The sequence below is a fragment of the Pristiophorus japonicus genome, chromosome 1 (assembly GCF_044704955.1).
Source record: "Pristiophorus japonicus isolate sPriJap1 chromosome 1, sPriJap1.hap1, whole genome shotgun sequence".
Lineage (NCBI taxonomy): Eukaryota > Metazoa > Chordata > Chondrichthyes > Pristiophoridae > Pristiophorus > Pristiophorus japonicus.
The window spans coordinates 43293271-43318495 of NC_091977.1; the positions used below are offsets into that span (position 1 = coordinate 43293271).

General features: G+C 47.1%; 1 pseudogene; it reads right to left on the reverse strand.

Moving 5' to 3' along the window:
• LOC139234928 (organic cation/carnitine transporter 2-like) overlaps positions 1 to 25225 on the reverse strand; it is a 109253-nt pseudogene that overhangs the window by 77657 nt on the left and 6371 nt on the right.

A 25225-nucleotide genomic window follows, 5' to 3' on the forward strand; every position in this document is an offset into this window, starting at 1 on the left:
CGTTCCAAGAAGGCAAAGTGTTGAAAATAAAGATTTCAATGTTTGACAACACATTAGCAGAAACATTACAACAACGTTGGTGACAACACCCAAGTGCCTACCCTTGTGTGTTGTTCGTTGGTATGATTGGACAAGGATGAGTGTGAGGGGTGGTTAGTGAGATCGGCAAGTGATAATGTAGATAGAGACAGAGGGATGGGTGGAGGTGCAAGGTAAGTTGATGTGAGTAAGGATGTGCAGGAGTCAGGTAGGGAAGGCAGAGTGATGGGGATGTGATGAGAGGCACAGCAGGATGAGGTTACATAAGAACATAAGAAATAGGAGCAGGAGTAGGCCATACAGCCCCTCGAGCCTGCTCCACCATTTAATAAGCTCATGGCTGATCTGATCATGGACTCAGCTCCACTTCCCCGCCCGCTCCCCATAACCCCTTATCCCCTTATCGTTTAAGAAACTGTCTATTTCTGTCTTAAATTTATTCAATGTCCCAGCTTCCACAGCTCTCTGAGGCAGCGAATTCCACAGATTTACAACCCTCTGAGGGAAGAAATTTCTCCTCATCTCTATTTTAACTGGGCAGCCCCTTATTCTAAGATCATGCCCTCTAGTTCTAGTCTCCCCCATCAGTGGAAACATTCTCTCTGCATCCACCTTGTCAAGCCCCCTCATAATCTTATACATTTCGATAAGATCACCTCTCATTCTTCTGAATTCCAATGAGTAGAGACCCAACCTACTCAACCTTTCCTCATAAGTCAACCCCCTTATCCCCGGAATCAACCTAGTGAACCTTCTCTGAACTGTCTCCAAAGCAAGTATATCCTTTCGTAAATATGGAAACGAAAACTGCACGCAGCATTCCAGGTGTGGCCTCACCAATACCTTATATAGGTATGGATTTGCCGTAACATTTCGTGATCCATTGAGATCATTGAAAAGTTTGCGCTACTGCAGCTTGGTCCTCCTGACGACATACCCTGCTTGTGTGCCCTCCTGTACAATGTGTTGGTATCCTGGGGAGGTCTCTTCTGCCCATACAAAGGGAAGAGAACCTCCCTGCATGTTGTGACTCCCTCCATAAGTATATGGAGGGAGTTATGGGAGAGCCTGGGTGCAGCCGTGCATCTTTGAGCAGTATTTGTCATCAATGCTGCAGAACACTGAGAGCACAACTGTCAAAATGAATGTGGACATGGTCCCTTTAAGGAAACCGGCTGATGGCGCGTCATCAAATGACGTCATCAGACCCGCTTCCTTTTAATTGGCCAAGAACCTCACGGGGCGGGCTTAACAAGCCCCATCATCGTTAAATCACCTCGACAGAGGCGGATGAAGAAAGGAGTGAGGTTCCAGCCCGCACCCGAATTCGCCCACCTCGCTTCCGAAAAATCGCTGCCATAGTGTTTGCGTAAGCTTCTTAGCAATCAATTGAACAAAAGACATGGGCTAGAAATTGGGTGCATTTGCATCTCCCCTTTGCGACCGGGCGCGGTGCTGACATCGACTCCCGCCATATTGGGCGGGGAGTTTAGCGATGCTGCTACGGCGTTGTGCCCCAATCTCCTGCGCTCGGAGATCGTGACGCCTTCGCCGTGCGCATCGTCCCGTTAGCGCCCCCGGGCCCTAAATTCACTTTCGCCCCCTGCAGCAACATTGGGCAAAAACACCGGCAGCTGCAGGAGGCGAGGATCGGGCGGCCGGCCGCCACTGGGGCAATGCTTTCCTCCGACCACTGTCTGTCCCACCTGTGACAGAGACTGTAATTCCTGTATTGGACTGTACAGTCACCTGAGAATTCACTTTTAGAGTGGAAGCAAGTCTTCCTGGATTTCGAGGGACTGCCAATGATGATGATGATGATTAAAGGCGAGGTGGCCGAGGTAAGTAAAATAAAACTTACCTTTGTTGGTGCCATTTTCTTCACGGGTTCCTGCCCACGATCATTCAGCCGGCCGCTCTGCTTGAGTGCCGGGCTGATCGGGTGGGTTTGCTGCTACCTGAGGGGTCCAGGTAGGTCTGTTTTAAATTGCAGAGCCTGCAGCGATGGCCCTTCCCATTAGGGAGGAGCTAGGCCTGCCCCACATAGGAATCTTCAGCAGCCAGTAAGTTTAAAAACATTTATTCCAAAACAGAGTTCCCCACCTCCACTGTACTCCTAATTGCAGCCCCCACCCCTTGCCATTCCACCCCTTCTAATACGTCCTTACTATACAGTATAAATGCACACGAGGCCCATACTTGAGAGAAGGTCACTCTGTGACCAGTAACATTTATTAGCCAGCACTGAAGTGATGAAGGTGGGTGGAGCTTCCCTTTTTATACCTGAAAGTCCAGGTTAGGAGTGTCTCCCACAAGTTCACCACCTAGTGGTCAATGTTCTCATGGTGTACAACTTGGGTCAGTTTATACATGGGTTACAATGACAGTTGAATACATGACATCACCTCCCCCCCCAAAGTCTTATTGGGATCACAGGTTAATCTCTCTTGTAGAGCGCCTGAGTTGGGGCTCCGGTTGCTGGGTGCTGGCCTGAGTGTCTGCTGTTTGTGGTGCCTCAGGCCTGTCTGGACTGCCCATAGTGACTGGTCTCTCCTCCGCTTGGTTCCGATGTTCGGTCACCTGTGGAGGAGTGAACTCTACATCGTGTTCTTCTTCTGCTTCTTCTGTGGGGTAGCTGAACCTCCTTTTTGTTTGATCCACGTGTTTGCAGCAGATTTGTACATTGGTAAGTTTAACTACCAGAATCCTATTCCCCTCTTTGACAATCACAGTGCCTGCGAGACATTTAGGCCCTGCAGTGTAGTTGAAGACAAAGACAGGGTCATTGACATCAATACATCGTGTCCTCGCATTCCCGTCAGAGTAGTCACATTGTGACTAGCGCCTGCTCTCAACAATTTCTTTCATGGTGGGGTGTATGAGGGATAATCTGGTTTTAAGCGTACTTTTCATTGGCAGCTCTGCGGGTAGGACCCCTGTGAGCGAGTGTGGTCGGGATCTATTGGCCAACAGGAGGCGTGATAAGCGGCTTTGTAGGGAACCCCCTTGGATTCTGAGCATCCCCTGTTTGATTATCTGCACTGCTCGTTTCGCCTAGCCGTTTGAGACCGGCTTGAACGGTGCCGTTCTGACATGGTTGATACCATTTCCTGCCATGAAGTCCTGGTATTCAATGCTTGTAAAGCACGGACCATTGTCGCTGAACAAGACGTTCGGTAGACCATGGGTGGCGAACATTGCCCGTAGACTTTCTACCATGGCAGAGGATGTGCTTGAATTGAGAAAGTCACACTCGATCCATTTGGAGTAGGCGTCTACTGTAACCAAAAACATTTTTCCCATGAAAGGACCTGCGTAGTCCACATGGATGCGTGACCATGGCTTGGTGGGCCAGGACCAAGGGCTAAGGAGGGCTTCCCTGGGTGCATTGCCCAGCTGGGCACACGTGTTGCACCTGCGAACACAAAGTTCCAGGTCTGCATCTATCCCTGGCCACCAAACGTGTGACCTGTCAATTGCCTTCATCATGACAATGCCCGGGTGCTCATTGTGGAGTTCTCTGATGAACATCTCTCTGCCCATCTGGGGCATGACTACTCGGTTTCCCCATAGTAGGCAATCGGCCTGAATCGAGAGTTCATCCTTGTGCCTGTGAAATGGTCTGAATTCCTCAGGGCATGCCCCATACCCAGTCCCCATTCAGGACACATTTCTTGACTAAAGACATTAGCTGGTCTCTATTTGTCCAGACTTTAATCTGACGGGATGTCACGGGTGAGCCTTCGCTTTCGAAAGCTTCAAGAGCCATGACAATCTCAGCAGCATGCTCGGTTGCCCCCTCGGTGATGGCTAGTGGGAGCCTGCTGAGTGCATCGGCACAGATTTCAGTGCCCGGTCTGTGCCGAAATATATAGTCATTGGCGGCAAACGTGAGTGCCCACCTCTGTATGCGGGCCGATGCATTTACATTTATGAACTTGTTGTCGGCCAAAAGGGACGTTAGGGGTTTATGATCTGTCTGCAGCTCAAATTTCCTGCCAAACAGGTACTGGTGCATTTTTTTTTACAGCACATACACATGCAAGCGCTTCCTTTTCTACCATCCCGTAGCCCCGTTCTGTCTGGGACAGACTTCTGGAGGCATAAGCTACCGGCTGTAACTGACCCTTGGCATTAACATGCTGCAACACACACCCGACCCCATAGGACGACATGTTGCACGTTAAAACAAGTTTCTTACATGGGTCATATAGCATTAACAGATTGTTGGAGCATAACAAATTTCGTGTTCGATCAAAAGCCCTTTCCTGGCTGTCCCGCAGACCCATTCGCGACCTTTGCGCAGGAGCACATGTAGCGGCTCTAACATCGTGCTCAATTTGGGAAGAAATTTAACAAAATAGTTCAGGAGCCCCAGGAACGAACGCAGCTCCGTCGTGTTACGGGGTCTGGGTGCTCTCTGGATCGCTTCTGTTTTGGACGCAGCAGGTCTCATCCCGTCTGCTGCTACCCTCATCCCCAGGAATTCTATCTCTGGAGCTAGGAAGACGCACTTCGCCATTTTCAGTTGCAGACCTACCCGGTCCAGTCTGCGTAGCACCTCCTCCAGGTTGCGGAGGTGTTCTTCAGTATCACAACCCGTGATGAGGATGTCGTCTTGAAAAACCACCGTCCTTGGAATCGACTTGAGGAGGCTTTCCATATTTCGTTGAAAGATCGCGGCGGCCGAGCAAATCCCGAACGGACATCTGTTGTACTCAAACAACCCCTTGTGTATCGTGATGGTGGTCAGCTTCTTCGACTCACTCGCCAGCTCCTGGGTCATGTAAGCTGAGGTCAGGTCCAATTTTGAAAAATGTTTGCCACCGGATAGCGTCGCAAAGAGGTCCTCCGCTCTTGATAGCGGGTACTGGTCTTGGAGTGACACCCGATTGATGGTGGCCTTGTAATCACCACATATCCTGACCGACCCATCCGCCTTGAGCACCGGCACAATTGGGCTCACCCAGTCACTGAATTCGACTGGCGAGATGATGCCTTCCCTCAGCAGGCGGTCCAATTCGCCTTCTATCTTTTCCCGCATCATGTACAGCACCGCTCTGGCCATGTGGTGTACTGGCCTGACATCCGGGTTTATGTGAATCACTACCTTGGTCCTCATGAAAGTGCCAATGCCGGGTTAAAATAGTGAGTCTAATTTGTCCAGGACCTGTGAGCATGATATTCGCTCCACATAAGAAATTGCATTGACATCGCCCCATTTCCAGTTCTTGACAGCCAGCCAACTCCTCCCCAGCAGTGCGGGACCATCCCCCGGGACAATCCAGAGTGGCAATCTTTTCTCCGAATCTTTGTGGGTCACGACTACCGTGGCGCTGCCTAGCACCGGAATGGTCTCCTTTGTATATGTCCGTAGCTGTGCGTCAATTGGCAATAATTTTGGCCTCCTGGCCTTGGACACCCACAACTTGTGGAACTGTTTGATACTCTTCAGGGACCGGCTAGCCCCTGTGTCTAGTTCCATTGATACTGGGATGCCATTGAGGAGCACTTTCATCATTATCGGTGGCGTCCTGGTGTATGAACTGTATACGTGCTCCACATGAACTCGCTGAACCTCAGCTTCCAGCGATTTCCCCCAGTGTCCATTTGGCCTCGTAGGGCTTACATTGTCCCCGTCCTCCTCGTACATCAACCTGGCTGCAGGCTTCCTGCACATACGCGCCAAGTGACCGCTGACGTTGTAATTTCTGCAGGTATATTGCTGATACCTGCAAGCTCTGGCTGTGTGTTTGCCTCCACACCTCCAACATGAGCCGTTGTTGGAAACAAAAGGTCCATTACCAGTCGATCGTCACTGACTGTCTCTGTAACTGTCCTTAAGCGCACCATTGACAGGTGTTGATGGCCGCATTTTCCCTTGTGATGGCATGAATCACTGTTCAGCTAGCCATTGTCTCTGTTGAATACCCCCTTTGGGTTTGACTACATGCTCGGGCATGTCCGATTGCCCCTGTCTGCCTGGAGAACTGTGTGCCACGTTAACAATGTTGACTCCCTGTCCATTTGTTGCATTTAAACCAAGATTTTTGTCAAACATCACTTTGGTCTCTTCCTCACCTGAGATAAATGTCTGGGCCACCAAAGCCGCCGTTTCCAGGGTCAAGTCTTTGGTCGCAATCAGTTTCCTGAAAACCCCAGCGTGCTCGATGCCCTCAATAAAAAAGTCTCGCAGTATCTCCCTCTGCATGTATCTGGGAACTTACATAGGCTCACCAGTTGCCGGAGGTCTGCCACGAAGTCTGGAACGCTTTGCCCTTCTCGCCGCCGGTGCGTGTAAAACCGGTGTCTCGCCATGTGCATGCTGCTTAGCAGTTTAAAGTGTTCCCCGATCAATTTACTGAGCTCTTCAAAAGTCTTGTCCGCCGGCTTCTCTGGCGCTAGAAGGTCCTTCATCAGGGAGTATGTCCTGGATCCACAAACCGTCAGGAGATGAGCCCTGCGTTTGTCGGCCGAATCCTGTCCCAGCCATTCCTTAGTGATAAAACTTTGCTATAGTCTCTCAATAAAATCGTCCCAATCATCACCAACACAGTACCTCTCATCTGTGCTGCTAGTGGCCATGCTCGCGTGGTTTAAATCCCAGTTTCTCGTTGCCAATAATAAGTCCTTACTATACAGTATAAATGCACACGAGGCCCATACTTGAGAGAAGGTCACCCTGTGACCAGTAACCTTTATTAGCCAGCACTGAAGTGACGAAGGTGGGTGGAGCTTCCCTTTTTATACCTGAAAGTCCAGGTTAGGAGTGTCTCCCACAAGTTCACCACCTAATGGTCAATGTTCTCACGGTGTACAACTTAGGTCAGTTTATACCTGGGTTACAATGACAGTTGAATACATGACACCTTCCCTGGGACATATCCTCAGGCCGCTGCCAGCAAGAACAAGTGACTGACTTTCGTCTTCTGAAAATGTGCGAGCTGCCTGTGGAGGTGCAACAGAAGCCGGCAGCTCACCCAAGTAATATTAATGTCGCCTGAGGCCCAATTTTGGGATGCATGCTTTGTGCGTGTCACCCATTTGAGGCTGAAAAATGGGCGTAAAGGAATTTTCAAAGTGCCCTGTGTCTTTACTTTTCACAGCCAAATTAACTTATATAAATGAATAATAAATTTACTCACCACCATAGAGGCACATATAAAATCTCTGGGAGGGTCAAAGTTAATAGTAACATCCTCCAATCTCGGATATAATACGCTCAAAGTGGCAGAAGACTTTGGCCTAAGGCATAAGATAGGCAGATACCAACCGTTGTGTAAGCAATCCTCTCAGATTTGCCAAACAGTTCACTTCCTGTTCAGTGAGAAAAGAAAGTCATTGAAGATAATTAAATCATGATTAACAAACAAAACATGATGCCTGCAGCTCCCGCTCAATTGTGCTGTTTTTAGGCGAAATAGGCGTAACCAGCGCAACAGAACGCAGAATTTCAAGCGCAAAGTGAGTTTGGCGGAAATCGATTTATCGCGATTTTTTGCGCTAGTTTTAAAAACATCATGCTGGAATCAGGCCCCGCCCACAAAAATTAATCACCATTGGGACTATCTGTTAATTGCGCTCATTTGCAGGCCTTCAGGGAGGTTCTTTGGGGTGCAGAAATACTAAAAGGTATATTTTTTTTTAATTTGAATGTCGTTTTTGTTTCAATTTACTGAGAAACTGACTAATGTACCACAATATAACTAGAAAATAGTTTTATATATTTTTTTAAAAGTGAATTTCAGGAATTTAAAATTAGATTACTTAGAGGAGCTGAAATTCTTATTTTTTGTGATAAACCGATTTTCAGCTGTTTTAATCAAAGTTCACCAAGTTATCACGTTTAAATATATCAAATAAATTATTTTCAGCAACATTTTTTCAACAGTAACAACTTGTATTTATATAGCATCTTAACGTAGCAAAATGTCCCAAAGTGCTTCACGAGAGCGTTATCAAACACAATTTGACACCGAGCCACAGAAGGAGATAGTAGGGCAGAGCAGTAGGTTTTAAGGAGAGTCTTAAAGCAGAAATAAGAGATAGAGAGGTGGAGAGATTTAGGGAGGGAATTCCAGAGATCAGGGCCTTGGCAGCTGGAGGTGCTGCTGCCAATGGTGGAGTGATTAAAATCCGGAATACGCAAGAGGCTAGAATTGGATAAGCGCAGATATCTTGGAGAGTTGTAAGACTGGAGGAGGTTACAGAGATAGCAAGGCCGAGGCCATGGAGGGATTTGAAAACAAGGTTGAGAATGCTAAAATCGAGGCGTTGCATAACTGGGAGCCAATGTAGGTCAGCGAGCACAGCGGTGATGGGTGAGTGGGATTGATGCGAGTTAGGACGTGGGTAGCAGAGTTTTGGATAACCTCAAATTTATGGAGGAGGGAAGATGGGAGGTCATCCAGGGTAGTATTGGAATAGTCAAGTCTAAGGTAACAAAGGCATGGATGAGGGTGTCAGCAGCAGTTAAGCTAAGGCGGGGCGGAGTCAGACAATGGTACGGAGGTGGAAATAGGCGGTTTTAGTGATGGTGCGGATATGTGGTCGAAAGCTCATCCCAAGATCAAATATGACACCAAGGTTGCAAACAGTCTGGTTCAGCTTCAGACAATTGCCTGGGAGAAGGATGGAGTCAGTGGCTAGGGAACGGAGTTTTTAAAAATTCCATTTCAAAACTATTATGTATGCAACCCTAGGTAACCTGTATCATACCGCCACCAGAGGGCATACCTGTTGGATTCCCAAGGGATCCCAGCATCTCTTGGGAGCACAGGCCTCCCATGCTGTACTAACACTCTGGAGTTTGAATAAAGGAGCTAAGGTCACACTTAGGCATGTCTACAGTACTCAGTTGCATTACTTTATTGTGAACATAGCCAAAGTGCTGCCTGATTGTGCTGGTTCCTGGTATATTTTGCATTCCGCGATATGCATATGAGTTTGAGGAGAAATTTGGGAGAAAAAAACACTTACCAAAACGCGCGCAATTTTGAGCATCAATTGGGGGGAGGGCAGGGGCTGCAAGCTCAGGCTCCAGACCACGAAGGATTTTCTGGCTGCCCATGGAGTGATGGGATGTTTTCTTGTGGGAGGGGAATGGCAGAGGTAATGGTTGGGAGGGAAGGGGAGAACATAATAACATAAGAAATAGGAGCAGGAGTAGGCCATACGGCCCCTCGAGCTTGCTCCGCCATTTAATACGATCATGGCTGATCTGATCATGGACTCAGCTCCACTTCCCTGCCCGCTCCCCATAATCCTTTACTCCCTTATGGCTCAAAATTCTGTCTATCTCCGCCTCAAATATATTCAATGACCCAGCTTCCACAGCTCTCTGGGGCAGAGAATTCCATAGATTTACAACCCTCTGAGAGAGGAAATTTCTTCTCATCTCAGTTTTAAATGGGCGGCCCCTTAATCTTAGGGAGATGAAAGCGTGGGAATGGTGAAACAAAGCAGGAAAAGTGGAGAAGAAAAGGCCACCAGGAGAGGTTTTAATTTTTATTTTGGTGCATCCTCTTCTGCACCTATTTCAACAGGTGTTGGGCATCTTAAGCACTGCTGGGTGGTCCAATCATATTAGGGCCAAGCTCCCCAATTTGAGTAACTTTCTCGGCTCTAATGAAGATGCACAGGATTCCTGCAGCCTTCTCTTTGGACAGCTGTAATGGATTGTGCTGAGCCCATCAGGCGAGTTGAAGGCTTCAGAGCGGACAAGCCTGATTATATGAGGAGTGAGCACCGGATCACTCTGTGCATCAGTTGCCTACCATCATGTTACCGGCCCTTAAAAATACTTCATCTTGTGAAGCCTTTTGCGATATTTTGACCTGATACAATTTTACAAAATTGCAAGTACTTTTTAGAGGCTGTGCCTCCAAAAAGAACAACTTTTTTTCCATACCTTTAAACAGCAAACATATATTTAATTTCAAACACTAAAAAGTTAAGATTTAACTTTAAACAACAAACATATATTATATTTAATTTAAAGCGCATGTTATGCTTGAAGTATCTTCAACGGTTTAGCTCGGATGTGCCTTTAGAAGGTAGATCAGAATATGCTCTGCAGTAAGGCACTTCAGTTATCCTGGTGTTAAAAATATCGAACAGGTCTAAATCAATAATCACATTTGGATCATAAAAGGGTACAAACAGATCAGATGCTATTTAGAAAAAAAAGCAAAACCTGGATTAAAACTGAAAATTTGTCTCAGAGAATTTTAATTCATTAGATCTTGCTGCAAAGTTATCGTGCATAGTGTACAAAGTCTGTCTGATTTGTTTTTTTATTTTGAGAGTGATCAGCAATTGGAATGGGCTTTGGATGGGGTACTGGAGGTAAAACCCTGGAAACATTGAGGAAACAGTTGGATACTGAGAATAAGGGGCCGCCCATTTAAAACAGAGATGAGGAGAAATTTCTTCTCTCAGAGGGTTGTAAATCTGTGGAATTCACTGCCTCAGAGAGCTGTGGAAGCTGTGACATTGAATAAATTTAAGACAGAAATAAACAGTTTCTTAAACAATAAGGGGATAAGGAGTTATGGGGAGCGGGTGGGGAAGTGGAGTTGAGTCCATGATCAGATCAGCCATGATCTTAGTGAATGGCGGAGCAGGCTTGAGGGGCTGTATGGCCTACTCCTGCTCCTATTTCTTATGTTCTTATGGTGGAGTGCACTCTATGTCGTGTTCTTCCTCTGCTTCTTCTATGGGGTTGCTGAACCTCCTTTTAGTTTGATCCATGTGTTTGCGGCAGATTTGTTCATTGGTAAGTTTAACTACCAGAATCCTATTCCCCTCTTTGGCAATCACATTGCCTGTGAGTCTTTTGGGCCCTGCAGCGTAGTTGACAGTGTCATTGACATCAATACATCGTGCCCTCGCATTCCCGTCATGGTAGTCACATTGTGACCAGCGTCTGCTCTCAACAATTTCTTTCATGGTGGGGTGTATAAGGGATAACCTGATTTTGAGCGGCCTTTTCATTAGCAGCTCTGCAGGTGGAACCCCTGTGAGCGAGTGTGTTCGGGATCTATTGGCCAACAGGAAGCGTGATAAGTGGCTTTGTAGGGAACCCCCTTGGATTCTGAGCATCCCCTGTTTGATTATCTGCACTGCTTGTTCTGCCTGGCCATTTGAGGCCGGCTTGAACGGTGCCGTTCTGACATAGTTGATACCATTTCCTGCCATGAAGTCTTGGAACTCAATGCTTGTAAAGCACGGGCCATTGTCGCTGACCAAGACGTCCGGTAGACCATGAGCGACGGACATTGCCCGTAGACCTTCTACCGTGGCAGAGGATGTGCTTGAATTGAGAATGTCACACTCGATCCATTTGGAGTAGGTGTCTACTACAAGCAAAAACATTTTTCCCATGAAAGGACCTGCGTAGTCCACATGGATGCGTGACCATGGCTTGGCGGGCCAGGACCAGGGGCTAAGGAGGGCTTCCCTGGGTGCATTGCCCAGCTGGGCATACGTGTTGCACCTGCGAACACAAAGTTCCAGGTCTGAATCTATCCCCGGCCACCAAACGTGTGACCTGGCAATTGCCTTCATCATGACAATGCCCGAGTGCTCCTTGTGGAATTCTCGGATGAACGCGTCTCTGCCCATCTGGGGCATGACTACTCGGTTTCCCCATAGTAGGCAATCGGCCTGAATCGAGAGTTCATCCTTGCACCTATGAAATGGTTTAAATTCCTCAGGGCATGCCCCGTACGTGGCTGCCCACTCCCCATTCAGGACACATTTCTTGACTAAAGACAGTAGCGGGTCTCTATTTGTCCAGAATTTGATCTGACGGGCTGTCACGGGTGAGCCTTCGCTTTCGAAAGCTTCAATAGCCATGACAATCTCAGCAGCATACTCGGTTGCCCCCTCGGTGGTGGCTAGTGGGAGCCTGCTGAGTGTATCGACGCAGTTTTCAGTGCCTGGTCTGTGCCAAATTGTATAGTCATAGGCGGCTAACGTGAGTGCCCGCCTCTGTATGTGGGCTGATGCATTTGCATTTATGGCCTTGTTGTCGGCCAAAAGGGACTGTTAGGGGTTTGTGATCTGTCTCCAGCTCAAATTTCCTGACCAACAGGTACTGGTGCATTTTTTTTACTGCATATACACATGCAAGTGCTTCCTTTTCTACCATCCCGTAGCCCCTTTCTGCCTGGGACAGACTTCTGGAGGCATAAGCTACCGGCTGTAACTGACCCTTGGCATTAACATGCTGTAACACACACCGACCCCATAGGACGACGCATCGCACGTTAACACAAGTTTCTTACATGGGTCATATAGCGTTAACAGATTGTTGGAGCATAACAAATTGCATGCTCTGTCAAAAGCCCTTTCCTGGCTGTCCCCCCAGACCCATTCGCGACCTTTGCATAGGAGCACATGTAGCGGCTCTAACAGCGTGCTCAATTTGGGAAGAAAGTTACCAAAATAGTTCAGGAGCCCCAGGAACGAACGCAGCTCCGTCGTGTTACGGGATTTGGGTGCTCTCTGGATTGTTCCATTTTGGACGCAGCAGGTTTGATCCCGTCTGCTGCTACCCTCATCCCCAGGAATTCTACCTCTGGAGCCAGGAACGCACTTCGCCTTTTTCAGTCGCAGACCTACCCGGTCTAGTCTGCGTAGCACCTCCTCCAGGTTGTGGAGGTGTTCTTCAGTATCGCAACCCGTGATGAGGATGTCGTCTTGAAAAACCACTGTCCTTGGAATCGACTTGAGGAGACTTTCCATGTTTCGTTGAAAGATCGCGGCGGCCGAGCGAATCCCAAACAGATATCTGTTGTACCCTTGTGTGTCATGATGGTGGTCAGCTTCTTCGACTCACTGGCCAGCTCCTGGGTCATGTAAGCTGAGGTCAGGTCCAATTTTGAAAAGAGTTTGCCACCGGATAGCGTCGCAAAGAGGTCCACCGCTCTCGGTAGCGGGTACTGGTCTTGGAGTGACACCTGATTGATGGTTGCCTTATAATCACCACATATCCTGACCGACCCATCCGCCTTGAGCACCGGCACAATCGGGCTCGCCCAGTCACTGAATTTGACTGGCGAGATGATGCCTTCCCTCAGCAGGCGGTCCAATTCACATTCTATCTTTTCCCGCATCACGTACGGCACCACTCTGGCCTTGTGGTGTACTGGCCTGGCGTCCGCATTTATCTGAATCACTAGCTTGGTCCCCATGAAAGTGCCAATGCCGGGTTGAAATAGTGAGTCAAATTTGATATTCGCTCCACAGAAGGAATTGCATTGACATCGCCCCATTTCCAGTTCATGACAGCAAACCAACTCCTCCCCAGCAGTGCGGGACTGTCCCCCGGGACAATCCAGAGTGGCAAGCTGTTCTCCAGATCTTTGTGGGTCATGATTACTGTGGCGCTGCCTAGCACCGGAATGACCTCCTTTGTATATGTCCGTAGCTATGCGTCAATCGGTAATAATTTTGGCCTCCCGGCCTTGGACACCCACAACCTTTTGAATTATTTGATACTCATCAGGGACTGGCTGGCCCCCATGTCTAGCTCCATTGATACTGGGATGCCATTGAGGAGCACTTTCATCATTATCGGTGGCGTCCTGCTGTATGAACTGTATATGTGCTCTACATGAACTCGCTGAACTTCAGCTTCCAGCGATTTCCACCGGTGTCCATTTGGCCTCGTAGGGCTTACATCGGGCCCGTCCTCCTCGTACATCAACCTGGCTGCAGGCTTCCTGCACATACGCGCCAAGTGACCACTGACGTTGCAATTTCTGCAGGTATATTGCTGATACCTGCAAGCTCTGGCTGTGTGTTTGCCTCCACACCTCCAACATGAGCCGTTGTTAGAAACAAAAGGTCCATTACCAGTTGATCATCTCTGACTGTCTCTGTAACTTTCCTTAAATGCACCATTGACAGGTGTTGATGGCCCCATTACTGGCCGCATTGTTCCTTGCGATGGCATGAATCGTCGTTCAACAAGCCATTGTCTCTGTTGAATTCTCCCTTTGGGTTCGACTACATGCTCAGGCATGTCAGCCTGGAGAACTGTGTGCCGCATTATCAATGTTGACTCCCTGTCCATTTGCTGCACTTAAACCAAGATTTTTGTCAAACATCATTCTGGTCTTTTCCTCCCCTGAGATAAATGTCTGGGCCATCAAAGCCACCGTTTCCAGGGTCAAGTCTTTGGTCTCAATCAGTTTCCTGAAAACCCCAGCGTGCCCGATGCCCTCAATAAAAATGACTCACAACATCTCCGCTCTGCATTCATCTGGGAATTTACAAAGGCTTGCCAGTCGCCTGAGTTCTGCCACGAAGTCTGGAACACTTTACCCTTCTCGCCGACGGTGCGTGTATCACTGGTGTCTCGCCATGTGCATGCTGCTCGCCGGTTTAAAGTGTTCCCCGATCAACTTACTGAGCTCTTCAAAAGTCTTGTCTGCTGGCTTCTCTGGCGCTAGAAGGTCCTTCATCAGGGAGTATGTCCTAGATCCACAAACTTTCAGGAGATGAGCCCTGCGTTTGTCGGCTGAATCCTATCTCAGCCATTCCTTAGTGACGAAACTTTGCTGTAGTCGCTCAATAAAATCGTCCCAATCATCACCAACACAGTACCTCTCGTCTTTGCTGCTAGTGGCCATGCTCGGGTGGTTTAAATCCCAGATTCTCATCGCCAATAATATGTCCTTACTATACAGTACAAATGCACACGAGGCCCATGCTAGTGTGACCAGTCCTTTATTAGCCAGGACTGAAGTGGAGAAGATGGGTGGAGCTTCCCCTTTTATACCTGAAAGTCCAGGTTAAGAGTGTTTCCCACAAGTTCACCACCTAGTGGTCAGTGTTCTCACGGTGTGCTACTTAGGTCAGTTTATACATGGATTACAATGACAGTAGAATACATGACAGATTCTGACAGCCCCACTCCAGCCCTGCTTGTGGCGTGTGAGTAAAAAAAAATGAAAACTTCAGAAATCCAAGAAACTTCCATGTACTCCGTTGAAAGGTAAAAAAAATTGAATTGTATTATGGATATTTCAAGTGTTAGAGACTCCCTCCAAAAACTTTGATGTAAAACAATGACTTCTTTCAGCACCGATTTTTCAATGTGCACTGCTTTCTGTTAACTCACCAGAAGGTTTTTCGGGAGTGGACCTAGGATAAAAACATTTTGGGAAAACTGCGAAAAATGCTGAAAACTGGTGCAGACATGAAGTAACTATGTTGTCAAAAAATCTTAGCGTAGAAAAATCGCAACTAAAGCAGTTACGTCGGAGCAGATTCCAGGGGAAAACTTTGAATTAAATAATTATGCCAGAAAAAACGGCGCACGGCAAAAAAATGGCTCAAATGACCCGGGAAAATTGAGCCCATTATTTTGAAGATTGCGAGAATTCAACCCATGTACAAAAATGTGCAATATCGACACATAGAATGAGAGTTTCTTACCTCACTGACAATAGTAGAGATGTATCTGTCTGTGCTGCACACCCAGCCATCCACACAGGGCTCTGTTTCACGTGCTGTGTCATTGAAACCGTCTTCCATGTGAATTCTGTACCTGGTGCATTTACTGTATGTTTGCTCACCATCCACTTCCTCCATGGGCAGCACTAAGCTCAGATTCATAGAAACATAGAAACATAGAAAATAGGTGCAGGAGTAGGCCATTCGGCCCTTCTAGCCTGCACCACCATTCAATGAGTTCATGGCTGAACATTCATGAAGGAAGGTTCTCCAGTGGTCACATTTGAAGAGATAGGCAGACGGCAGTGGTGCTGAGGGATATCTGCCAGAAACACCATAGACAGAACCATATAGCCATTTGGAATAATGGTGGCACTTAGGAAAAAGAAAATTGTCCGTTGGTAGGGTCCCCATTCTCCCAGGAAAGCAGTCGCTTCTTCGTAACTTTGCATTTTCTCTTTTTTTCCACCTCCTAAAACAAAATCTTTTCTGTACAGTTGATGCTTTATTTTCAATTATGCTTCCTGTGAAAACTGATTCATTCAATCTCCAAATAGATTCCAGTCAGAAAGCTATTGCCCTTGTTCCTGATAAGAATGCTCAAATCTCATAATCTGGTGACACATTTAGAAACCACTTTTAGACAACTGCATCTTTTTAAAAAAAAACTGTTGCAAAGCTGATTGAGGATCAATTTAAAAAGAGATCTTCATATCTTATTGAAATAATAACAACTATGTAAGTTAATACTTTGTCAGACTAACTCTAAAGCCATACTGTGCCTGAGGAAAATCTTGCAAATGAGTCAGAAGCCTTGCACTTCCCTCAGATTTCGTTCGGGGCAGTGCAAACATTTAATTGGTTCCTTTTTTTTGTCCATCAAACCATGCTATCACATCTTTACAGACAAACAGTCCAATATTTTATAATGATGTTTAGAGTATGTGAATGAAACCAGCAGCTGCAGAATTGGCTGACAGCAGAATTTTGCCTTGAGGCTAAATGATGACAATTCAATTATTTTTCAAGGTATAATTTGATGCGTTTTTACAATAGGAATCATAATTTATAAAACATACAACTTTTATGCTTGATCCTGTTGGAAAATAAATTTGATTAACAAAAACTCCTCAAGTGCAGTTTGCTGTGATTTGAGTTAAAAAGGGGGACAGGTCCGACTGCGGTAGCTGCAGAGTAATCTCCCTGCTGTCGGCCACTGGGAAAGTCATTGCAAGAATCCTCCTCAATCCTCTTCTCCCTGTGGCTGAAGAGCTCCTCCCAGAGTCGCAATGTGGATTCCATCTACTAAGGGGTACAACGAACATGATCTTCACCGCATAACAACTGCAAGAGAAATGCAGGGAACAGCACCAATCCCTGTGCATGGCCTTCTTTGATCTCACAAAAGCCTTTGACAACCATGAGAGATTATGAAGTGTCCTCCTCCGTTTCGGCTGCCCCCAAAAGTTTGTCACCATCCTCCACCTGCTCCACGATCCTGACAAGCTGTGATCCTGACAAACGGATCCACCACAGACCCAATCCACGTCCGGACCGGGGTCAAGCAGGGCTGCGTCATCGCACCAACGCTTTTCTCGATCGTCCTTGCTGCAATGCTCCATCTCACTCTCAACAAGCTCCCTGCTAGAGTCGCACTAAACTATAGAATCAATGGGAACGTGTTCAACCTTTGCCGCCTCCAGGCTAGATCAAAGGTTGTCCCATCCTCTGCCATTGATCTACAGTACGCGGACAACACTTGCGTCTGCGCACACTCAGAGGCTAAACTCCAAGCCATCGTCAACACCTTCACCGAGGTGTATGGAAGCATGGGCCTTACATTAAACATCCATAATACAAAGATCCTCCATCAACCTGACCCCGCCACACAGCACTGCCCTGGGTCATCAAAATTCACTTGCTGCCTTGGACAATGTAGACCATTTTCCATGCCTCGGGAGCCTACTATCAACAAGGGCAGACATTGACAATTAGGTCCAACACCGCCTCCAGTATGCCAGCACAGCCTTCAGTCGCCTAAGGAAGAGAGTGTTTGAAGACAGGGGCTTCAAATCTGGCACCAAGTTTATGGTCTACAGGGCAGTAGTGATATCCACCCTCCTATATGGCTCAGAGATGTGGACCATATACAGCAGACATCTCAAAGTGCTGGCGAAGTACCACCAATGCTGCCTGCACAAGATCCTGCAAATCCACTGGGAGGATAGATGCACCAACGTCAGTGTTCTCGCTTGGGCCAACATCCCCAGCATCGAAGCACTGAGCACACTCGACCAACTCCATTGGGCAGGCCACATTGTCCGCATGCCCGACACGAGACTCCCAAAGCAAGTGCTCCACTCGGAACTCCTACATGGCAAGCGAGCCCCAGGTGGGCAGAGGAAACGTTTCAAGGACACCCTCAAAGCCTCCTTGACAAAGTGCAACATCCCCACCGACACCTAGTAATCCCTGGCCCAAGACCGCCCAAAACAGAGGAAAAGCATCCGGGAGGGCACTGAGCACCTCAAGTCTCGTCGCCAAGAGCATGCAGAAATCAAGCGCAGGAAGCGGAAGGAGCAGACAGCAAACCAGGCTCCCCACCCTCCCTTTCCTTCAACGACTGTCTGTCCCACCTGTGACAGAGACTGTAATTACCGTATTGGACTGTACAGTCATCTGAGAACTCACTTTTAGAGTGGAAGCAAGTCTTCCTCGATTTCGAGGGGCTGCCTATGATGATGATGATGATGATGATAAGTTAAACATTTTTCATACTAACCTCCAATCTGCCTTTCTTTCCATATATATCGAAGAGTGTTTCAGTCTCGGCTGTATTTCTCTTATTTCCCCCGCCCCCAGTATTCTCCGCCCCCCTCCCCCCACCCATCCCATTTGTCCATGTGTCTCAGCTGTGGCTCAGTTGGTAACGCATTCCCCTCTGAATCAGAAGGTTGTGGGTTCAAGTCTCACTCCAGAGACTTAAGCCCAAAAATCTAGGCTGACACTCCAGTGCAGAGCTCAGGGGGTGCAGCACTGTCAAAGGTGCCAATTTTCAAATGAGACGTTAAACCGAGACCCTGCCTGCTCTGGTAGATGTAAAAATCCCATGGTACTATTTTGAAGAAGAACAGGGAGATATCCCTAGTTCCTAGCCAATATTTATCTCCCAATCAACATAACAAAACAGATGATCTTGTCATTATTACATTGCTGTTTATGGGAGCTTGCTGTGCACAAATTGGCTGATGTGTTTCCTACATTACAACAGTGACTACACTTCAAACGTCTTTCTTTCTTTCTCACAAATGTTCGAACGTTGCATTGAAAAACTTCATCAATCTGATTAGAGTTAGTCCTTGTGAAAGAAACAACATTTACATTTATATAGCGCCTTTCGTGTCCTCAGGACATCCCAAAGCACTTTACAGCCAATGAAGTACTTTTGAAGTGTGGTCACTGTTGTAATATAGGAAAGAAAACAAGTGAAGGATTAATGGCAGATGGAAGGGATGAAAGAACAAGGATAGAAACAGCAAGACAGGAAAGGGAAGATTAAAAGAATACAAATGATAAAAATAGAGACATGATAAAAATTAAAAAGTTGGTGTATATTTTACAACAGTTAAATAACCAAAGACTTCTTGCAGACACTGCCTTGATGTGGAAAAGCAATGGTGCTGTAATCAGCACGATTCAGCCCAGACTGGGCCAAAAGGCAAAGATTATTAAGTGAATGATGGCATATGGAAGAAGATACTTGTTTCATCTGACTGAATCATTTATTCTTTTATAGAGTCAATAGTGACTAGTTTTTAACCCCGTTGGATGAATTTAATATACAGATCTAGGTGCCCCTGGAGAACTCTAACCCCTCGCCAAGGCGGCTGTTACAAAATGTTTGCTTAAATTGCCTTCATTTTCAGTGGTCCAGCCGGCTTTCCTGGATCGCTTGTGCCTTTACGGAGACCGGCACATCTAATTAGGATATAGTAGATTGTTGGGTATTTACTGGATAAATAATTCAGAGGGTAAATCCCACCTTGCAGTTCGAGAATTTGAATTCATCTTTAAAAATCATGACCATGAAGCTGTCGGATTGTCATGAAAAATCTAACTGGTTTACTAATGTCCTTTAAGGGAGGAAATCTGGCTTTTATTTGACTCCAGTCTCACACCAAAGTGGTTGACTCTTTACTAAGAACATAAGAAATAGGAGCAGGAGTAGGCCATTTTCCCCCTCGAGCCTGCTCCGCCATTCATTAAAATTATGGCTGATCTGATCTTGGCCTCAGCTCCACTTCCCTGCCCGCTCCCCATAAACTTTGGCTCCTGTATTGTTCAAAAATATGTCCAGCTTCACCTTAAATATAGTCAATGACCCAGGCTCCACAGCTCTCTGGGGTAGAGATTTCCAAAGACTCACGACCCTCTGAGAGAAGAAATTCCTCCTCATTTCCATTTTAAATGGATGACCCCTTATTCGATGCCCCCTAGTTCTAGATTCCCCCTCGAGGGGAAACATTCTCTCTGCATCTACCCTCTGCATCTATCTTATATGTTTCAATAAGATCACCCCTCATTCTTCTAAGCTCCAATGAGTATAGGCCTAACCTGCTCAACCTTTCTTCATAAGACAACCCCTGGTGCTGTTGGGGGGAGTGGGGGGGGAATAGTGCCATGAGTTCATCTGGAAGCTTCTCCTCATCCTCCTCCCCCTTATTTTCCTCTTCTTCCTCCTCCGTTTCCTGCACTCTCTCCTCAGGTGGTCCCGCAGTCCCCTGTGGCAATTCCTGTCCCCCCATGATCGCTAAATTATGCAACATGCAGCACACCACTGTGAACTGAGCAACCTGCTCGTGTGGTATTGCAGCCTGCCTCCGGTTATATCTTTAGATGCTCTGATAATGACTCCACGAGGCAAAATATTGTACTTGCTATGTAGTGACCTTAGTCCATTTAATATAACTCCAGAGTGAGGATACCACAAGGTGCACTCCTTTTTATACCTGGGTACCTGTGGTGTACAGGTGACCCCTGGGCCTCCACCAGTTGCACCTCTGGTGGTGCCAGCATAGTGTATACAGTGTGAACCCTGTTAATGGTACCTCCGGTAAACAAGTCTCCATCTAATGCAACTATACGATGACTATACAGAGAGTATGTCTATAGTATACATATATAACATCACTCGCCCCCAAGTCTTTTATGCTAAAAACTTTGCACTATGTGTTCTGGCTTAGCTCTCCCCAGACCTAAGTACCAATAGCCCTTGCACCTTGGTTGTGCTTTGGCTTGGCTCTCTCCCTGTTAACCCCCAAGTCCTTATTGCCACAACATTGGGTAGTGGTTACCAGTTGGGACGGTTCCATGGCTACATACATCCATTTTCGCTCCCAACATATAGATCATGGGGGTAGCTCAACATTTTCATATACATTCATAAACATTCAAGTCCAGAAAAGGAAATTTGCATTTACATTATTGCATTTGTGGTACAGTTGTGAGGCAAGTACATTTGACTGGTGAGATACATTGATGGTACATCTTTGGGATCAGTGCTGGGATCAGCACCGGTGCGTGAGGACAAGCTAGTTCCAGAGCTGCTGGATGGTGTCCAGGTAGCCTGGTGGCGGCGCGTTGCCCAGTGCTGGCAGTGGGAACCCGGTTGGCTCGAATTACCAGCTCTCAGCGCCTTTGCTGTTGCTCCTGACGTTGGGCAGATTCACAGATGCCTGTGACTTCCCTGTCCTCTCTTTGCGCCCTGGGTCACTACTGCTCCCAGAGGAGAAGTCATCTAGCAGGGCACAGGGAACTGCTAACTTGCTTGCTCGGGCGTTATTTGGTTTGGGATCCTGGCTGGTCCCGGTCCCAATTGGGAGAACTGTTGCAGGTGACTCTTCGTTCCCGGGTGTAGCCTTGGTGGCGATGGGGTCTGGGGGCTGCGCCTTAGCACAGTTTGCTCTTTCAGGCCTGTGGCGGTTGGTGCCATCAGGTGCCTGAGAGATGGAGCCGATCAGGGGCAGGGTATCGATACCGGTGCCGTTGCCCTCCTGAGATCGCTTGCTCTGCAGCTTGTCTATTTTAGCTGCTTGTGGCCACACTCTGTGGTGCATCACTCTGGTCCCAGGGGCGCAGGCTACAGCATCGGGTAGCCCGCTGGACCTGTGTGCTTCCGATGGGTGTTTGCCCGCTATATTATCAGAATACAGTTGAAATCCTGCATTGCACAACGTTTCATTGCTTATTGTAGATAAACATTAGCTCCGAACGCAATCGCCCGACTTTTCTTTGCCTATTACATGTATAAAACTCTGATCATTAATTACAAGCTTTACATTTAGCTCACAGTTGTTATTACATTGAGTGAGAATGTGGGAATATCCCTTTAAGTGTGGCGGATTGCTGGCCTCCTTTCAGAGAGCCTTGCTATCTTTACCCCAATCCTCTTCTTCTCTTGGTATCACGTGTTGCTCCATCAGCAATGCACCTCGTGGTCTGGCCGCCACCATCTTTTCCTTCAGCGCTTCACCTCGTGGTTTGGGCACCATCTTTCTTCCATCCACGATGTTGGCTGCTGTGATCCTCTTCTCCCCGGGTTCTGCCACCGAAGCTGGAAAGTCGCCTTTGGATCTGATTTTCTTCCTCCAGAGTCCTGCCACTGGAGCCTGGAAGGTGCGTCGGGGTCGTCTCAGCTGGATCATCTCCACGCAGTCGTGCTGAGCGGTCTGTGCCTCGGGTGCTGTGCTGGTCTGCTCTCTGGTGTCGGATCCAACTTCAGGTGGGGGCTTGTTTTGCCTCTGAGCACGGGGGACGCGATCACTGGAGGGATGAAATCTTCCCAACTCCAATGGATCTTCTCCATCCACCATCTTCTGAGTAGCGTAGGCCCATCACCTGCAACAATCCACAATGGTAACTTGTGCATCGCGCCATCATGGAGTACCTTAACATTCGCACTGCCAGCGACTGGGATAAGTTCATTGGTGTAGGTAAGCAGCTTTGCATGAACCGGGACCAACTTGGGTCATTCAGTTTGATTGTCCCATAGCCTCTCAAGGCTTCTTGATTCATTACTGACTGACTCGCCCCCATGTCCACCTCCATGAAGACTGGAGTGCTGTTCATCTCGACTTCACAGATAGTAAAAGCTTTTACCGATATATAAAACGGAAAAGAGTGACTAAAGTAAATGTTGGTCCCTTAGAAGATGAGAAGGGGGATTTAATAACGGGAAATGTGGAAATTGCTGAGACCTTAAACAATTATTTTGCTTCGGTCTTCACAGTGGAAGACATAAAAACCATGCCAAAAATTGCTGGTCAAGGGATTGTGGGAAGGGAGGACCTTGAGACAATCACTATCACTAGGGAGGTAGTGCTGGACAGGCTAATGGGACTTAAGGTAGACAAGTCCCCTGGTCCTGATGAAATGCGTCCCAGAGTATTAAAAGAGATGGCGGAAGTTATAGCAGATGCATTCGTTATATTCTACAAAAATTCTCTGGATTCTGGGGAGGTAACATCGGTTTGGAAAGCAGCTAATGTAACGCCTCTGTTTAAAAAAGGGGGCAGACAAACGGCCGGTTAGTTTAACATCTGTAGTGGGGAAAATGCTTGAAGCTATCATTAAGGAAGAAGTAGCGGGACATCGAGATAGGAATAGTGCAATCAAGCAGACGCAACATGGATTCATGAAGGGGAAATCATGTTTAACTAATTTACTAGAATTCTTAGAGCATATAACAAGCCTGGTGGATAGAGGTGTACCGATGGATGTGGTGTATTTAGCTTTCCAAATGGCATTCGATAAGGTGCCTCACAAAAGGTTACTGCAGAAGATAAAGCTACGCGGAGTCAGAGGAAATGTATTAGCATGGATAGAGAATTGGCTAACTAACAGAAAGCAGAGAGTCGGCATAAATGAGTCCTTTTCAGGTTGGCAATCAGTGTTTAGTGGTGTGCCACAGGGATCGGTGCAGGGACCACAACTGTTTACAATATACATAGATGACCTAGAAGAGGGGACAGAGTGTAGTGTAACAAAATTTGCAGATGACACAAAGATTAGTGGGAAAGCGGGTTGTGTAGAGGACACAGAGAGGCTGCAAAGAGATTTAGATATGTTAAGCGAATGGTCTAAGGTTTGGCAGATGGAATACAATGTTGGAAAATGTGAGGTCATCCACCTTGGAAAGAAAAACAGTAAAAGGGAATATTATTTCAATGGGAAGAAATTACAACATGCTGCGGTGCAGAGGGACCTCGGGGTCCTTGTGCATGAATCCCAAAAAGTTAGTTTGCAGGTGCAACAGGTAATCAGGAAGGCGAATGGAATGTTGGCCTTCATTGCGAGAGGGATGGAGTACAAAAGCAGGGAGGTCCTGCTGCAATTTTACAGGGTATTGGTGAGGCCGCACCTGGAGTACTGCATGCAGTTTTGGTCACCTTACTTAAGGAAGCATATACTAGCTTTGGAGAGGGTACAGAGACGATTCACTAGGCTGATTCCGGAGATGAGGGGGTTACCTTATGAAGATAGATTGAGTAGACTGGGTCTTTACTCGTTGGAGTTCAGAAGGATGAGGGGTGATCTTATAGAAACATTTAAAATAATGAAAGGGATAGACAAGATAGAGGCAGAGAGATTGTTTCCTCTAGTCCGCGAGACTAGAACTAGGGGGCACAGCCTCAAAATACGGGGGAGCCAATTTAAAACCGAGTTGAGAAGGAATTTCTTCTCCCAGAGGGTTGTGAATCTGTGGAATTCTCTGCCCAGGGAAGCAGTTGAGGCTAGCTCATTGAATGTATTCAAATCACAGATAGATAAATTTTTAACCAAAAAGGGAATTAAGGGGAGCGGGCGGGTTAGTGGAGCTTAGTCCACGGGCAGATCAGCTATGATCTTTTTGAATGGTGGAGAAGGCTCGAGGGGCTAGATGGCTTACTCCTGTTCCTAATTCTTATGTTATGTTCTAGGACCGAGATGAGGAGAAACTTCTTCAACCAGAGAGTGGTGAACCTGTGGAATTCTCTACCACAGAAAGTTGTTGAGGCCAATTCACTAAATATATTCAAAAAGGAGTTAGATGTAGTCCTTACTACTAGGGGGATCAAGGGGTATGGCGAGAAAGCAGGAATCGGGTGCTGAAGTTGCATGTTCAGCCATGAACTCATTGAATGGCGGTGCAGGCTCGAAGGGCCGAATGGCCTCCTCCTGCACCTAATTTCTATGTTTTATGTGTAACTAATTTACTGGAATTCTTTGAGGATATAACAAGCATGGAGGAGAGAGGTGTGCCGATGGATGTGGTGTATTTGGATTTCCAAAAGGCATTCGATAAGGTGTCATACAAAAGGTTACTGCAGAAGATAAAGGTACGCGGAGTCAGAGGAAATGTATTAGCATGGATAGAGAATTGGCTAACTAACAGAAAGCAGAGAGTCGGCATAAATGAGTCCTTTTCAGGTTGGCAATTGGTGTTTAGTGGTGTGCCACAGGGATCGGTGCAGGGACCACAACTGTTTACAATATACATAGATGACCTGGAAGAGGGGACAGAGTGTAGTGTAACAAAATTTGCAGATGACACAAAGATTAGTGGGAAAGCGGGTTGTGTAGAGGACACAGAGAGGCTGCAAAGAGATTTAGATATGTTAAGCGAATGGGCTAAGGTTTGGCAGATGGAATACAATGTTGGAAAATGTGAGGTCATCCA